The following is a 17,807-nucleotide window of genomic DNA, read 5'->3' on the forward strand; positions in this document are numbered from 1 at the left end:
CAGAAATCCAGAGGATCATCAATACCTGCTTCCACAACCTATACGCCAATATGATGGACAACACAGAAGAAATGGACAAATTCCTAGATACATATGAATTACCGAAGTTGAATGAAGACCTAAAAATTCTGAACAACCCAATATCAACCAATGAAATTGAAAATGCAATTAAAAACTTATCAACTAAGAAAAGCCCAGGCCCTGATGTCTTCACTGCTGAATTCTACAAGACATTTAGAGAGGAACTGCTGCCACTACTGTTTAAATGCTTCAGTGAAATTGAAAGGGAAGCAACACTCCCAAATTCATTCCTGGAAGCAAGCATCACCTTGATCCCCAAAGCAGAGAAAGTCCCAACTGTAAAAGAGAACTATAGGCCAATCTCATTGATGAACATAGATGCAAAAATCCTAAATGATATAATGTCAAACAGAATGCAGAAGATCATCAAGAAGATCATACACCCTGATCAAGTGGGATTTATCCCATGGATGCAGGGATGGTTCAATATACACAAATCAATCAATGTAATACACTATATAAATAGAGCCAAGGACAAAAACCATATGATTATCTCCATAGAAGCAGAAAAAGCATTTGACAAAATCCAACATGCATTTATGATAAAAACCCTACAGAACATTGGAATAGATGGTCTCTACCTCAAACTGATAAAAGCCATCTATGAAAAACCAACAGGCAGTATCATACTAAATGGTCAAAAACTGAAATCCTTCACACTAAAATCAGGAAAAAAACAAGGATGTCCACTATCACCACTCTTGTTCAATGTAGTTCTGGAAACATTAGCCAGGCCAATTAGACAAGAGAAAGAAATAAAAGGAATAAAGATAGGTAATGAAGAAGTCACATTGTCATTATCTGCATATAATATGATACTCTATATAGAAACCCCAAGAACTCCACCAAAAGTCTTCTAGACTTCATATCCAAATTCAGTCAAGTAGCTGGTTACAAGGTCAACACACAAAAATCAATAGCTTTCCTCTACACCAATGACAGACTCACTGAGAGAGAAATAGGGCAAATAATTCCTTTCACAATAGCATCCAAAATACTGAAATACCTAGGAATCAACCTAACGAAAGAAATCAAAGACCTCTTCTCTGAAAATGATGGCACTCTGAAAAGAGAGATTGAAGATGATATCAGAAAATGGACAGACATCCCCTGCTCCTGGGTAGGAAGGATTAATAGAGTGAAAATGGCCATACATCCAAAACTGTTATATAGGTTTAATCCAATTCCAATTGAGATCCCAGCAGCATACTTCATAGATCTTGAGAAAACAATCCAAAAATTCAATTGGAACAAGAATAGACCCAGAATAGCAAAAGCAATTCTAGGTAACAGAGACATGGCAGGGAGTATCACAATCCCCAACTTGCAACTATACTACAGAACTACTGTGATAAAAACAGCATGGTACTGGCAAAGAAACAGACTGGAGGACCAGGGGAATAGATTAGAAGATGCAGAAACAACGCCAGACACACTCAGCCATCTCATCTTCAACAAAGGAGCCAAACACCCTCACTTGAGGAAAGATAGCCTCTTTAATAAATGGTGCTGGAAAAATTGGGCTTCAACTTGCCAAAGATTAAAACTAGACCTGTATCTCTCACCATGCACTAAACTATAATCAAAATGGTTTAAAGATCTAACTATTAAAATAGAAATGCTGAACCAGTGGGAACAGAGGTTAGGTAGAACCCTTGAAGACATTGGTGTAGGAAAAGATTTTATGAACAAAACCTCAGTTGCCCATGAACTAGCACAAACAATCAGCAAGTGGAATCTCTTCTTATTAAAAGGCTTCTGCACAGCAAGAGAAACCACCAGCAGTGTGAAGAGACAACCCACAATGTGGGAAAAAATCTTCACCTGCTCTTCCTCAGACGAAGGTCTACTATCTCGAATCTGTAAAGAACTTAAAAAGATCAGACCTCCCAAATTTAAAGACCCAATCCATAAATGAGCAACTGAAATGAACAGGCATTTCTCAGATAAAGTAGTAGAAATAGCAAATAAATACATGAAAAAATGTTCAACATCACTGGTCATTTCAGAGATGCAAATGAAAACAATGCTGAGATTCCACTTCACTCCAGAAAGAATGGCTGGTATCATGAAATCAAGCAATAACAAATGCTGGTGGGGATGTGGGGAAAGAGGAACCCTGCTCCACTGCTAGTGGGAGTGTAGACTGGTGCAACCACTGTGGAAATCAGTATGGAGATACTTCAAAGAACTAGGACTGGAAGTTCCATTTGACCCAACTATTCCACTGCCGGGGATCTTCCCCAAAGAATTAAAAGAATCATACCACAGTGATATATGTGCACCCATGTTCATAGCAGCACAGTTTGTAATAGCTAAAACTTGGAAACAGCCCAAATGCCCATCAACTGGAGACTGTATAAAGAAAATGTGGCTTTTTTATAAAATGGAGTGCTACTCAGCCATGAAAAATGAGTAATTAGAGACATTTATAGCTAAGTGGATTCACATTGGGACGATACTCTTAAGTGAAATAAATAGGACACCCATGTGTAAATACCGAATAGTTTCTCTGGTGTGAGAAACTAAAAGTGTAAATAAGGACTAAATGTATAATAGGTAATGTGAAATAGGAAGAAAAGGGGCAAAGGGGAAGGAAGTGGGAGGGCTAGGGGAAAGGATAGAAGGGAATGGGATTAATATGAGAAAATGGAAAAATAGGAAGAAAATCTTTGTAAATAAGGAGGACTGGAGGGGTTGAACGGAGGGCTGGACAAGGCTGAAAGATGGGAACCAACATAGATTATGTAAAGGTGCAAATTTACAATAATGAATGTCATCATATTTCATACCTAAAATGTACCAATGATTAGAATGAATAATCAATAATGCAACATAGGAAGAAAAGGTCCAAAGGGGTAGGGGTAGTGGGAGGGGCAGGGGAAAGGAAAGAAGGGAAAGGAAAAATGCTGAGAAATGGAAAAAATGGAAATAAATTCTTTGTAAATAGGGAAGGGTGGAGGGCATGAAGGGTGGGCTAGGGATGGGGAAAAAATAAGAACCAAGATGTATTATATAAAGGTACAATTCCCAATGAGAAATGTAATTTTGTTGTATACCTACAATGTACCAATAAAAGAATTTAATACAAAAAAAACAACAAATAAGGGGAAGGAATATCTCATGAATTTTAATAATATATAAATTAGTTGATAAATATGATATATAAATTATATATATAAATGATTCTATGCTATGAATAATAAAGTGAAAAATTAACTATGCTATTTTAGCACAGCTTGTTAGAGATACTGTACTTTGTGATATATATTTCAGAAAAAAGTAAATATATTTTTATGTATAAATGTTCCTGATTATGTAATCAAGAAAATAGTTCAATTAAAATCACATTATTTCCCATTGATAATAAATACATTTAAAGAAGTACTATCATGATCACATTTCAGTTGTAGCTTTTAAAAATTTTCTTGTCATAATGTAAGATTTTATTATCATCTAACTCTAAAATTATAGAAAGCAAAGTAAAAATGTGGAAATATAGAAATGTACAAAGAAAATAATTAGAATTATTTTAGTCATTTGAAAACACTCAGCATATCATTGCAAATGATATCCTTGAGGAAAATATCAATATAGTGTTCTTTTGTGTCCTAAAATATGCAGATTGTAGAAATTTTAAAAATTTAGAAATCATATTTTCCTAATTGGTCAACAGGGATTAAGAAAGGGCTCAAAAAGCATGTTAATGGTTAAATATAAGCATTTTTGGAAAACCTCATATCAGTTAGGCCACATTTTATCTAGTCTGTACTACTTTGTCACATAAGATTTTGCTACATAGACTAGGTTGTAGACTGAAAGAAAGCTTGCTTATATTTGTTCAAATAGGATAATTCCTTGCCTACCTTAAAACTTTTTCATGGCTACTTTTCCCTCCAATGGTGCAACCACAACCCATAGGTTATTTAACACAACCCAATTTTTTTCCTTGTTTTCTTCCAGACTATTTATCAATAAATCCGCTAGCACAGGAAATTGTTTGAAATTTTTAGAATTCTTTATTTTAGTTTGGCACATTTGCAAAATCTATTTCCTTTAACCTTAATAACAACCTAATTATTTCTTTAATTTTCACAGTAGCAATTTCTATGCATTCTTTATGTTACTTCTTAAATCTGTTGTCTGGGACAGCAGCTTTAATAAGCAAACCAGTATTGTGTTAGAGTCTGCTTATATATATTTCTCAAAGTAAACTGTTATCATAGCACTCACCACCTGCTATTGAACATGATCAAATCTTGCATCCTCCTTACACTATATAATTAAGGACAGAACTTTGTCTTATCTTATTCCTAAAGTGTAGACACAGCTTGATACTTAGAATAGACACAATTAATAAATGTGTGCAGACATTTATAATTCTAATTTATTTCCTGTCAGCATATTTTTTAGACTGAATGATTTTAAGACAATGACAATTCTTTCATATAGGTTAAAATAAATTCTTTCTTATAGGTTAAATTAAAGCATGCGTTCTTCATTAATTCTCATATATAAAATTTGTTTCAATCTACAAGTGCAATTCATTTTAATCATTTAAATTCATAAGTAGATCCAAGAATATCTGTTTTCCAAATAACTAAATAAATACATAAAGAACATATTTCATGAATCTGAACCACCGATTTTCTTTGTGGAATTCAATCTTTCATTCTGAAACTGGTAAGATTTATTAAAATAATTATTATATTTCATCATAATGTTTATTCAGAATGCTTGCATTTCTTGGCAGAAGAGTTTTACCACTCAGTGCATATTTAAATAGTATTTTTACATATAAGGGAATGGCTCATACTTTAAAGAAAATAACTTTAGAAATTTATAAACTTTTTATCTCCTTTTTCCTAAATTTCAAATTTTGACATGTAACTGACATACAAATTTAAGGTTATAAATAATAGGACAGTATTTCTTATTTCTACAAAGTGTGTAGCACTGCAAAAGTGCTTAAACCAATATTTTACATTATCTACGTAGACTTTACATACATTGGTAATAATGCTTGTGTGGCTTATGCTAAAGAATTTTTGTAAAATATGCTTGTAGGTAATATGTAACAGAACTATTATATCAAATATTCCTGATTCCCATCTGACATTTCTTTTATGGGATTATACTATGTTATGCTCCCCAAAGTCACTCTTGCTTATATGACTTAATTTTTTCAATGAATTTGGAAGCATAAGTAATGGAGATTCTGTCTTTTTTGAGCAGAAGTTCTGAGAAATGGAAGAAATTTTTATATTTTACCCCTGTGCCAAGACCAAAAATGTTCCAAATAGAGCTGCTACAACACTGTGCATTCTCAAGAGGTGGCATGAAGCAAAAATGCAGCTGACCCACTTGCTATCCTTCCTCAGTAGCTATATAAATCTTAGCTCACCACTTAACCTTTCAAAGCTTTGATTTTCTTATTTGGGGACATGAGGAATATTTTCAAAATGTCAATTTTGTTCATAATTAAAAAGATTTTAAATGGATAAGAAGAAATAAGACAAATCGAGATTAGTGTATAAGTAATAACTGGAAATCTTTGTTTTAATGTTTGAAATTTAGCTGGAAGAAAATGATTCCACAATATTCTTCAGTATTCATCTGTGAATTTTAGCATTCAGAAAATATTGATGAATAATAAAAAACAACTCTCATGTATATTCAGAAATTTCAATATTAACTATTGGTCAAATAATTAAAAATAGCACTACAGACTGAAACCAAGGTCCTGTTATCACTGAACTTTGTTCCAAGCCATTTATTTATTTATTTATTTATTTATTTATTTATTTATGGTACCGGGGATCAAACTCCCGTCCTTGACCTTGCAGGGCAGGCAGCGGAACCACTGAGCTAAATCCTCGGCCCCCAAGCCATGTTTATTTTGTTTGGACACAGGGTCTCATCAAGTCACCTAGGATGGCCTTGAACTTGTGATTCTTCAGCCTCAGTCTCCTCAGCAGCAGGAAACTGCCCAGAATAGTCCATATATTTTCAGATTTTACTTTCTGGAGAATAGTTGTAAATTTGTTTTGTTAGTGTTTCAATCAGTTCTCTTAAGAACTCCATATTATTTTTTCATATGTTTCTCATGTCTATTTTTTGTGAAACATTTTTGAAAAGTTATACATAAAGAAAAACACAAAATAATAAATGGATACTTATTTATTTGACAACTGGATTTATTAATTGCCAGCATTTTGTATATTTGATTAATGTCTGCATATATCTAAATATCTATTTACTATAACTGCCAACCATTCTGAACTATGTTCCAAAAATGTGTAAAATTCATCTTTAAAAATTTATAACACATCTCAATAAAAAATCCATTTTTTCAATACATTCTGGATTCCACAAATTCCTAAAAATAATTCCAAATAATTCCCAGCTTATTTAAGTTTTCTGAGCTGTCATTACCTGCCAGGGAAGAAAGGCAAAGAGTCATACAGTGGATAATGAGTGGTTATTTGTTTTTAAAGCATAGGGTACATATGAATCTGCTTTCAGCCTTGGGTACCATAGCTTCACATACAAGTATGAATTTTATGGTTGTGCAAATCAGATAGGAAGCAAAATCCTTACCAAAATCTTAGAAATGAAATAGATAATCAAAAGCACATCACTTACAGTATTAGACCATAATGAGAAGATAAAAGACATTAGTAATTGGAGGAAAATGAAAAATAATGATGTTAGTTACTAAACTTTTCAGGGGAGACTAGAAGAAATTAGAGATGAAACTGTTTATGGGAGGGTGAGATAGTGTAGTGGGGGGAAGTTTGGTGACATGTATGGAAGGGAAGAATTTATGTAAAATATGTGTCCATGACCTTAGAAAGTTTCTGTTGTTGTTTTTTTTTTTTTTTTGAGAATCTATTATGGAACACTAGAAACTGTTATATAGACATATTAAGAAAATGTCCAGTGACATAATTAACAAATAAATCTGGTACCTATCATTTGTCTTTCATGTCCCTATCTGTTGAAGAATAGAGGGCTACTCACTGTCTGAAAACTAGAAGAATGACGAAATACAAAAGCAAGATGCTATGGCATCTATCAAATGCTATATTTAACACATTAATATGTAAGTAAGATACATTAAAAAAATAGAAGGGGCAGATGATTTAATGAAATTGAAGACACAAGTGGGTTTCTCAAGACAATTGTAAAGTCATATTATTCCATTGTGCTCATATTTTGGAAGGGTATTCTTTCCTCTCTTGCATATGGTAGAACAATAACATTCTTTAAACACTGTGGGAAGTGGTAGTGCGTGGTGATAGCTACTGATGTATTACACTAATACTGTTTTGGAATGACAGCCCTCTTGATGATGTATTACACTAATATTGTAGTTTATCACACTAGCAGTACTCTGATGATGCATTACAGCAATATATCATCAAAACAGTCATGTTTATTTTCTTTTTTAAAATTTTTTTTAGTCATGTTTATTTTCTTTCTCACTAATCTAAGGCAGGTCCAAAAATTATGTTATAAAAGTAAATTTTTGGCTTTCATTTTATTTGATATGGAGAAAAAGTCTTTGATAAAGGCTATGGCACTGTAGTTTCTATAAAAGTGTTAACAACTACCAAAACTTAATCATTAGTTTGCTTTAGTGTTTAATATTTATTTCATATAATTTTAATTTAAAAATCAGACAATATTTTAGTGGAGTTTTGCTTTATATCAGCAAAACAGGGTTTGTATACACTGTATCTAAAATAAATTGTACATTTAGATAGAAAATGCTATATCAGGGTAAGTTCAAATACAGTGATATATAATCCAGGAACTATAATTAAGGAAATAAAGCAATACCTTTGCATTAATTTCATAATTTATAACCAAACACTGCAATTTTATAACTTGGAATTAGTCTTTAAAAGTTCCTAATTTTCTTTAGTAATCAGGACGTTTTGCTGTGGATGATTATATGATTAAGAAAACTAAAGTGCAACTTAATTCTGGATACTGGAGAGAACATGAGGTTTACTTGGGGAGTAAGAATTTGGAGAGGAAAAAGTAGCAGGTGGTGGGACTGGGAAAGAAGACTAGGGAAGATTGGAAGCCCCCACAAACAGAAAGTTGAGACTCATCAACTGTAGTAGTTGAGAAAAGTCTGCTCCAGAATTTAAGGATCATTATCAAGGGGGAACTCCCATTGTGAAATGTATATTTATGTGAGAATTACCAAAATGGCTTTAGGATAAAAATCATACTATGCAGCAGGGAATAATCCTGGTATACAAAAATATAGAACAATATTTAGAAAATTCTTGATGAGCAATTTTTTATCCACATTCATTCAGAAAAAATAAAATTTGTTTGTTTATACTGTTATATATGATCCTGGAAGAGGACAACCATCACAATTCATCTCATGTGGAATAACCTGCAAATAAAATGATTTAAAGAAGGAGAAAAGAGAACTGACACTTAAAGAAGACATAATTAATTATTTTAAATATAAATTTTATTTCTGGAAACTCAGAAATGTATATATAACTAGTCTATTTGAAATTTAATAATTTTAAATATTGGAAAGTTTCACAGTAAAAGAGTAATGGTCTTTTCCTAATAAATCTCCATTTTGCTTCTGTGTATTAAATTTTCCCCATAATTACAAAATCATAAATATACACTAGAAAGAAAATGCACATTACAGTGGTTTCACATGTTGCATTAGTTTTCTATTGCTGGAACACAGTACCCAACACCCACCAGTTACAGGATACGGGTTTTAATTTAACTCATTTTCAGGTTTGTCAGTGCACAGTCTGCTGGCTCAGGGCAGAAGCATCATGGTGAAGGGTAGGGGGGAGCCAAGATGCTTATTTCATGGTGGCCGAGAAGTAGAGCACAGGAGCAACATCAGAGAGAAAGAGGCAAGGAACCAGACATAGTGCCCAAAGTCATCCCTGCATAAGCCCCCCCAGACACACTCAGTAGTGTGTTTCACCAGTTCCCTGGTGGCTTCCAAGCCAATCAAGTGTGCACAGTGAAGCATATCCAACACAGTTGCTTTCATTTGCTTTAGAAAATGACAAATTTAAATATTAATGTGTTTGTGGAAGAAAAAAATTGCCATTTCATATTTTTTGCTCCAATTCAAATGACATGCTATAAAGCACAATATTTAATCATGTCATAATATGAGTGAGTGGATGTGAATACAATAGTATTAATTGATTAAAAGTGACAAAGGATAAGCACTGAAAGTAAAAGCCATAGATGTGGGAATTAACATTATTATGATATTCTTCAGGTGACAAAAGTTTAAAAAATAAAATTTTGTGATTAAAAATTGTGACATCCACAATGCTAAGTATTCAATAACTCATTTTATTGTTACATTGTCTCTAGAAGATATTAACACATCTTAATTTGTCTTGCAGTACTAAAGCATCTTTCTCTATCTCTAAACTCCCTTTCCATTTGCAAAAGTTCTATGTGCTTGTCTCTACTTTTCTACCCTTTACTTGTTCTTCAAATTATTGGTGACTTATCTCTCATATAGGAAAAACAATCTGATATTTAAGCTTGCATGTCTGACTTATTTCCCTTAACATTACTGTCTCAGGTGCATCCATTTTCCATCAAATGACTCCAATTTATGTTTATTTGTGGAAGAGTATTATTTCATTGTGTACATATACCACATTTTCTTATCTATTCATCTGTTGATGCAAGTAAAGACTGCTTCTAAGATTTAACTAATATGAATTATGCTGCTATAAACATGGTCATGAATGTTTCAATATAATTTTTATCTTACATTTTTCATGAAGATACCTAGAAAGGGAATAGCTTGATCAAATAGAATTTCTATTTTTAATTACTAGTTTACATTGCCACTGATAATATACAAGGGTTTCTTTTCCCCCCATAGTTTTACCAGGTTTTGCTATTATTTGATTTCTTGGTGATAGCCATTTTTTGGAGTAAGATAGAATTTCAGTGGTGTATTAATTTGTGTTACTCTAATGGACAGCAATGACGGATATTTTTGACATATTTATTGGCCATTTGCACATCTTCTGATAATTGTCTATTTCAGTTCATTTTTTGATTGGGTCTCTTATTTTTGAGGGAGTCCATTTATTTATTTATTCTAAATATCAGTACTCTATTAGAGGAGTAACTGACAAATGTTGTATCCCATTCTGTAGTTTGTCTCTTCCTTCTATTGGTTGTTTTCTTTGCTATGCAGCAGTTTTGTTTAATTTGACATAGCCCCATTTAACATCAATTTGGCAGTAAGCTCATCTTAGGTGACTTTTACTCAGATTGACATAAGATCCTTCTCTACCTATATCCTTCAGGGTTTTTATCATGAATAGATAGTGACTTAGCTTCTCCATTCTTATGTATCTTCACCTATGTGATGATATTGATATTACCTATCAAATAGATTTGTTGGAAATTAATTTAATACACAAATATAAAGCTAGTTTAGTAGTTGTATTATAATGTGGGTGGTATAAAATAATTCCTTTTGATTTTGAGCATAAATTTGATATGTAATAATAAGTAACAATAAATTATTACCTGTGTTTGGCACCAGATTAAACAAAGATTCAAGAACAGGAGAGATTTCTTAGAATATTTATGATAATTTAGAGTAATTTGGTTTCCAATCATTATATACATGTATATTTATAAAATTAAATACTGCTTCTGTAATTAAAAGAAGCTACAATTCATATTTGTATGGTTGTATTAGTTCAGATAAATAATTTTCTATTTCTCCAGCATACAGCTTCGGGAGAAATGATAGTAATTTAGAAAATGAATCTTGTGTTTACTTTAAGAATTCATTAATGTTGCATAAATCCATAAAATCACTATTGATAACTAACATAATAGTAGCCTGTCTAACTATTTTCATAGCCTATATGGTCTCAGACTATGAAATATTTTGGCCAGCTGCCATTTTGTTATGTATTTCAAAACAAAACGTTTTTTTAATGAATGAGTTTACACATGCACACACAATATCTTAATTTCAAAGTTAGCTTGCATTATTTATCTCCTGAGTACTTTAAGATGAAATGCTCATATTCAAAGAATACACTGATAAAAATTTGATGAAGTAAATATCTTTGCTTACTATTATGTTTGTAAAAATACCAGCCTTGGAATATAATAGACAAATCATTTATGAAATTATTTTGAACTTTACTCTTCAAAATGCATAATTTTTACACTTTATTTAGGACTATCTGTTAAAATATGTATTTGAAATATGTTTTAAATATTTCTCTACAATTTAAATGTGTTATGCAAATTAAGTTGCATTTACAAAGTTATGGAGCTGTCTTTTATCTCCTTAGATACTCAGATATCTTCCTTCATATTTTCTGTGTGCTTTGAAAAATATTGTGTTTTTATTGTTCTGGATTGCAAGAGATTATAGACAATTTGGATAGGAAAGGAATTTTGAAATCATTTAGTCCAACTATTCACTTTATAGAGGATAAGTACCTATGAGAAATTTACAAAAAAAAATCAAAATATCCACTTGGCAGAGCCAGAAATTGAAAACAGGATTTTTTCCTAAGTTGTGGAAAATTATCTCTATTTGGTAATATATGAAAGAGTTTGAATTATTTACCCATTTGTAAATCAAACACTTTGGAATGTGAGTGTTTAGGGTTGATGGTTGTTGGGTTTGTGCAGGGATTTTTCATCCATGTATGAAAGGTTTGATGGTGTTTTCATGGAGAGTGCTGCACAGCTTAATTGTAGGTTCCTTCAGTGACAGCCTGCACTTTCCAGCAGAGGCCAGAGATAGCTGCATATGTAACAATAATTGAAGCTCAATGGTTTCTCCTGAGATGGGAACTCAAATAAGCCTTATAGACATTAACAAACAGAAATAAGCAAATAGCTGCATGTTTTAAGTGAATCTTAAACAGTGATGCTAAATTGATTTTGGTGTTTAATATATGGATTATTGGATTTCATACAATTAAGTTATGTACTAGGTAAAAGAAAAATGATAAATGCATCCCATCAGTAAAATGCTATTTAGTGAAATAGGTCTCTGTGTGGCATTAAGCAGATTTGCATCTTAATATCATTAGGATTAAACACTATATTTAAATGAAAGAAAAAACAAATTTGGTGGTGCACATAACACTACAAATGCAGCTTTGCAGTTATTTGGGAAGTTGGATGTGACCTAAATTCTATCAGTGATCTGTATCAGTGCACATTGAGACAAAGTTTCTACTCATCAGAGTGTGAATCAAATTATTAGTGAGATCAGACAGAGGAGAAACCTTCCTCAGCTTTTCAAACTCTTAGGTCTCATTTGGATTCTGTGTTTTCCTAACTTCTCATTTGATCACTTCCTGTGTCTAATCCCAAAAATCATGGTACTGTCCAGATTATAGGTTATTTTCATATATTCTATATATTTAGAAGGCTGTAGCCCACAACATATCACAGTTTTATTCAATAGCCAAAAAACCTAATGTAAGCATAAACTTATGTTCCTTAGGAAAATATGCTAATTTATCAAGTTGCTTAAAATCATTAAGGAGAACTTGAATATTCCCTTTAGACCTTCTGTTTCCTTAACACCACTGTACTTTCTACTATTATAGAGTTATCATAATTGACGTGGTTCGGCTAAGCTCACTAATTTAGGAAAAAGAAAAATCTTAGCAAATATGAATGTGTGTATTTCCCTTGTGTGTCCCTCTGCAACTGATTGACAATTTGGAGATTCAGATTTGACCATACAACTTTATCCATCACAAACAGAACAAAGAGTACCTTACAGAATTTACTTATAGCTTTCTGTCCCAATCTTCACCACTAGGTTCTTAATTTCTTATTTGAGGAAAAAAATTCCAAGTTTTATTTCCTGTAATGTCAATACCATGACTATATTTTTGCAGGCAACGGAGTCCAGTTCATGTGATAGTTTATTGTCATTCATGTAACCATACCATGAAAGTAGGCCAATTACAGCTTATTGAATTCTTAAATGATACAGAAAATGAAGTGATCAAAACATTATTTGGGGTTATTGTTAAGCCTACTGGGGAGACATCCTGTGCATATTACTGAACTTCACATAAGAAAGCATACACACACACACACACACACACACACACACACACAAAGACAACATGATAACAAAGGATTAGGGTACAGACAATTAAACACACCCGGTGATAATACATTTTCTCTCAAGTAGTTCTAAGTAGCTTTTCTTCCTCTAGCCCCATGAAGAGTTGATTTTCTGGTCAGGAGCACTATTGATCGATTTTCCCTGAAGCCATTTCTTCTTCATTAGCTTTTCAAACTTTTCTTTGCCTCAATTTTTCTCAGACACAAAAGCCTCACAAGATTATAGAAGGCTTGTTGCTTAGCAACAACCTCATTCCTCTAACTGTAATGATTGGGCATACAATGCCACCTTTGTGGTGGGAGAGGTCAGATGCTTACCTGTTTCCGGTGTACACTCCTTTTAATTACCAAAGTAAGATGTTCAATTATTTCTATTTGTATTTTCCTACTTGAATGGTTTCTATTTTTGTAATTTTACATAGCTGTGTTGAGAAATAATGCTGGTTTAAAGCTTTTACAAATATATCCAGTAACTTATTACTGGTTTAAAAAATACTAGCAAGACAAATACTTGTTCATTTTTTTATTCACAAAAAACTGATTTTACACTTAAAAGGACAAATTTAGGCTTTTCTTAGAGTAGTAATAGCTTCCTGGTACTGTTTTCTTAAGGATTAAAAAGTATAGAAGTTTAGGTAAGCAAATTACCTGTTGTAAATTCCTGTAACTTAATAAAACATTTCTTCTCATAATTTTGGTTTTTTTGCCCACATCCAATACCAATTATAGATTATTTTTACTCGTATTAATTATACTTTTGTACTCACTCAACAGAAAGTGTCCTCTATCATAATTGCATAATATTTGAATATAACTTATTGGTTGCCAAAACGTGGTGATATATAATATTTTGTGACTGCAACATAGTTTTATACAATGTCAAACACAGACATGGGATTTTCAAACAAGACAACAAAAAAAGAGTAAGAAAAAATAGGCTGGGAATTATATACACATTGTTTAAAATAAATAACCCTATAGGTTAGAAAACTTTGCATGTATCGCTGGAGACAGACAAAACTATATGTTACGTTCTCTTTTCCTATTACTAAGTAGAGTAAATGTCAAGAGATTTATGTTTTGGAGAATTAGTATCAAAAGCATTATATTGATACCTTGAACATTATAGACATTAACATAACTTGCTGGTATCTAAAATAATTAAGAAAATGTTGTTTTCATTCATTTAGTTTTAATGAGGGAGGAGAAAAGTTTTGAAATACAACTTAGATGGTAAATCAATCACGTAGATATATTCTTGATGTGTATTTAGTGGGAAATCATGTATGGATACATGTAGATTCCTTATTAAATGTGTTTTAATTTTACTCATTTGTTAAATATTATTACAATTAATATTAATACAGTTAATAATTAATAATTAATAATTATTAATATTAATACAGTTAATAATATTTTTGCATACAGTTAATACAGGAAATGGAGAAAATATGTTATTTTGCCCTGAAACTGCTCTTATCAGATGACTTTCATGTATATTATGGGGTGACTTCCCTAAATCAGTCCTCAGAGGTGACTACTGAATAAAGTGTAACCATTCACTTTATTTTTATTTTTTTTGAGTGTGTATTCTTTTATTTCCTTCAGACTCTACTGAAATGTTTCTTTTTTTTATTAAATTATTTTATTGGTACATTTTAGGTATACAACACAATTACATTTCTCATTGGGAATTGTACCTTTACATAATGAATCTTGGTTCTCCATTGTGTATAAATATCACATTTTCTTTATCCATTCATCAAGATTTACCTATAAATTGCTATAAATTTACCTATAAAATGCTATAAACATGATGAATATGAGAGATAGAATTGAACATCTCTTTATATTTTCAGTATTTATTAACTTTAGTAATAATTTGGAAGGGAAAATAGATAAATGCATGTTCTGTGACAATGCTTAACTTCAGTCCTATTTTTAAATTTTAGACACGAATGGATCAACTTTCTTATCAACCTTGGATGACTTAAAACAGCAGAAGATTTCCTTTGACAGTTCCAGAGTGTGGAAGGCAGGCAGACAGTGTCATCTTTGATGTCTCTAGGAGATAATCATTTCAAGCCTCTTTTGAGTCTGGACATCCTAGGCTATGGTAGCAACTCCAATCTCTACCATCCTCTTTCTATAGCTTTCTCCCTGTGTGTTCTCCAGACTGTTTTATCTTATATTCAATAACTATATTGGACTACGAGTCCTTTCAACCAACCACATGCTCATTTTAACAAAATACATCTAGAAGAACTATTTCCAAATAAAGACACATTCTGAGGCAATAGGTTTTTTTGTTAGGATTTCAGCATATTTCCTGCTGGACACAATTCAACCTATAAGAGACAGTGGAAGTCACAGGATTGGAAGAGTACTAAGGCTGGAGTTGTTTTTTTTTTTTGCCAGAGTTTTACTATGTACTTCAGGACAGCCTTGAACACATTATGTCTACACTGGCCTCGAATTTGCAATGATCTTCCTGCCTCAATCTCCTGAATGCTGTGATTATAGGAATGCACCACTATGCCCAACCTAGGCCTATAGAATTTTGACCAAGTGAATTTATCATAGGTTCTTAGAGCTGTTCGATTGAACTGCTTCATAATACTAATATTTCAAAAGAGAAAATTGAAATGTCAGTAATTGTTAACATTAGAGATGGTTATTTTATATGAATATTCATCGTATTTATCTTCTATTTTTCCCATATTTGAAACTTTAAAGAATTAAAATCATCCACTTAAAATAAGGTATGTGTCTCTTGAAGAGGGGAAGATTAAGTTGATTAATCTATTGTTATTTTAATTGTGGTTAAATACACATAATTTAAAATTTACAATCTTAACCATTTAAACCTTAACAGTTCAGCTGCATTAAGTAAATTTAGGTTATATACCAATCATCATCTCTCACCTCCAGAACTCTTTTCATTGTGTAAAACTAAACTCTGTAGCCTAAATAGCTCTGCATTTCCTTTATAATACATCACCATTCTATTTCCTGTCTAAGAATATAGCAGTGTAGGTATCTCATGTAAATGGAGTTATTCAGTGTTGTCTTGTATTGACTGGCACATTTCACTTAACACAAAGTCTGTAAAATTTGTCCACATTGCAGTAGGTCAGAATTTCCTTCCTTTTTGAGGCAGAATGGTATTGCATTGTATACATACATCACATCTGTATCAGTTGTTTCCATATTTAATCTATTTTGAATAGTACTATAATGAGCATGGATGCACAATTGACTCTTTAAAATCGTACTTTCAGTTCCTTTGTGTACGCACTTGGGAGTGGAAACACTGGATCATACAGCGAAACTATTTTTATGGATGAATTATCATATTAATTTCCATGGTGGCTATACCCCATTGCATTCCCAGCTATGCATGTTTCTGGTTGCTTCACATCCTTACCAACACCTGTTGCTTTTTGTTTTGTTTTGACAACAAACATCCTAATATGTTGTACTATCTTGTGATTTTGCTTTGCATTTTCCTAATTATTAGTGTTATTCAACACCTTCTAATTGGCAATATGTATATTTTCTTTTAAAAATTATCTACTTAAGTAGTTTGCCTATGATAAGTTAAGTTGTTTCAAATGATCTTTAATAGATTGAACAAAAAAATTAAAGAAAATGTATAAGAATAGGAAGGAATACCTATTTATTGATGATTTGATTTACCCATTTTAAAAAATTTTACTTTGTGCTGCCCCTAGCTTGTGATGTCTCTTTAAATATATATTTGGGACTACAAGTTGCATATGCAAAAAACCTTTTTTTCTAAATGTTAGTATCTATTACATATAACATTATAGTTACCAGAATCTATAAATTCTAGAATTGGTATAAAATTTTCTTATTACTTTATATGCATAAAAATGTTGTCAACATGCATATATGATGAGTTTTTTGGTTTTTCTTTTTCCCAGTCACTACATTTTAGTAGGTTTCCATGTTATATTTGGTTTCATGTCTTCATTTTAATGTCTTTAATTATCTTTTCTTTGCCATTGTTTTGTTTTCATTTTTTAATGCCCCTGAAAGTTTGGGAAATATTGTCAAAGTACAATTTATAAAATGTCTTATTCACCTGGAAAATTATAATTGCAGAGTTTAGTTTTGCTTGAACTTTGGATAATAATTTAATACTCTGGGTTAGAATCTTTCAGAGCCAGAATTAAGCCATCACCAGACCTACCAGGATTTATGTATGGTGTGATGGAAAAACTGCGGATATAAGAGAAAAAACAAACAAAGAAGATTTTCATGCTCTTGTAAAGAATTAGGTGTGCTGGACTAAGGCTAATTCATTAGATTCCAGAAAGGATTAGAGAAAATAAAGGTTTGTAATAGTATTTAACTACAATAGTATATATGTATTATATAATCTTATTGTATAATCTGAATTGCTAATAGAGCTTATGCAAATGGAGGAGGACCTAAAGGTAGAGGTAAGGAGGAGAGGGGATAGGGAAGGAGAAATAAAAAGAGTTAAGATGTGTGATGTAAATGTATCAACTCCCCACAATGAATGTAAT

General features: G+C 31.9%; 1 long non-coding RNA gene across 2 annotated transcripts in view; it reads left to right on the top strand.

The window, feature by feature from the left end:
• LOC147825865 (uncharacterized) overlaps positions 1–17,807 on the top strand; it is a 162,053-nt gene that overhangs the window by 24,079 nt on the left and 120,167 nt on the right. The window contains exon 3 of one of the 2 annotated variants that reach the window (XR_015439953.1): positions 15,204–16,007. The exons of the other annotated variant lie outside the window; for it this stretch is intronic. This is a non-coding gene — a long non-coding RNA (uncharacterized LOC147825865). Of the gene's footprint in view, positions 1–15,203; positions 16,008–17,807 lie in introns of those variants that run through there. 2 annotated transcript variants of the gene reach the window in all.

The sequence above is a fragment of the Heterocephalus glaber genome, unplaced genomic scaffold, assembly GCF_053883595.1.
Source record: "Heterocephalus glaber isolate CG9 unplaced genomic scaffold, H.glaber_assembly_v1.0 deba00001481, whole genome shotgun sequence".
NCBI classification, from domain to species: domain Eukaryota; kingdom Metazoa; phylum Chordata; class Mammalia; order Rodentia; family Bathyergidae; genus Heterocephalus; species Heterocephalus glaber.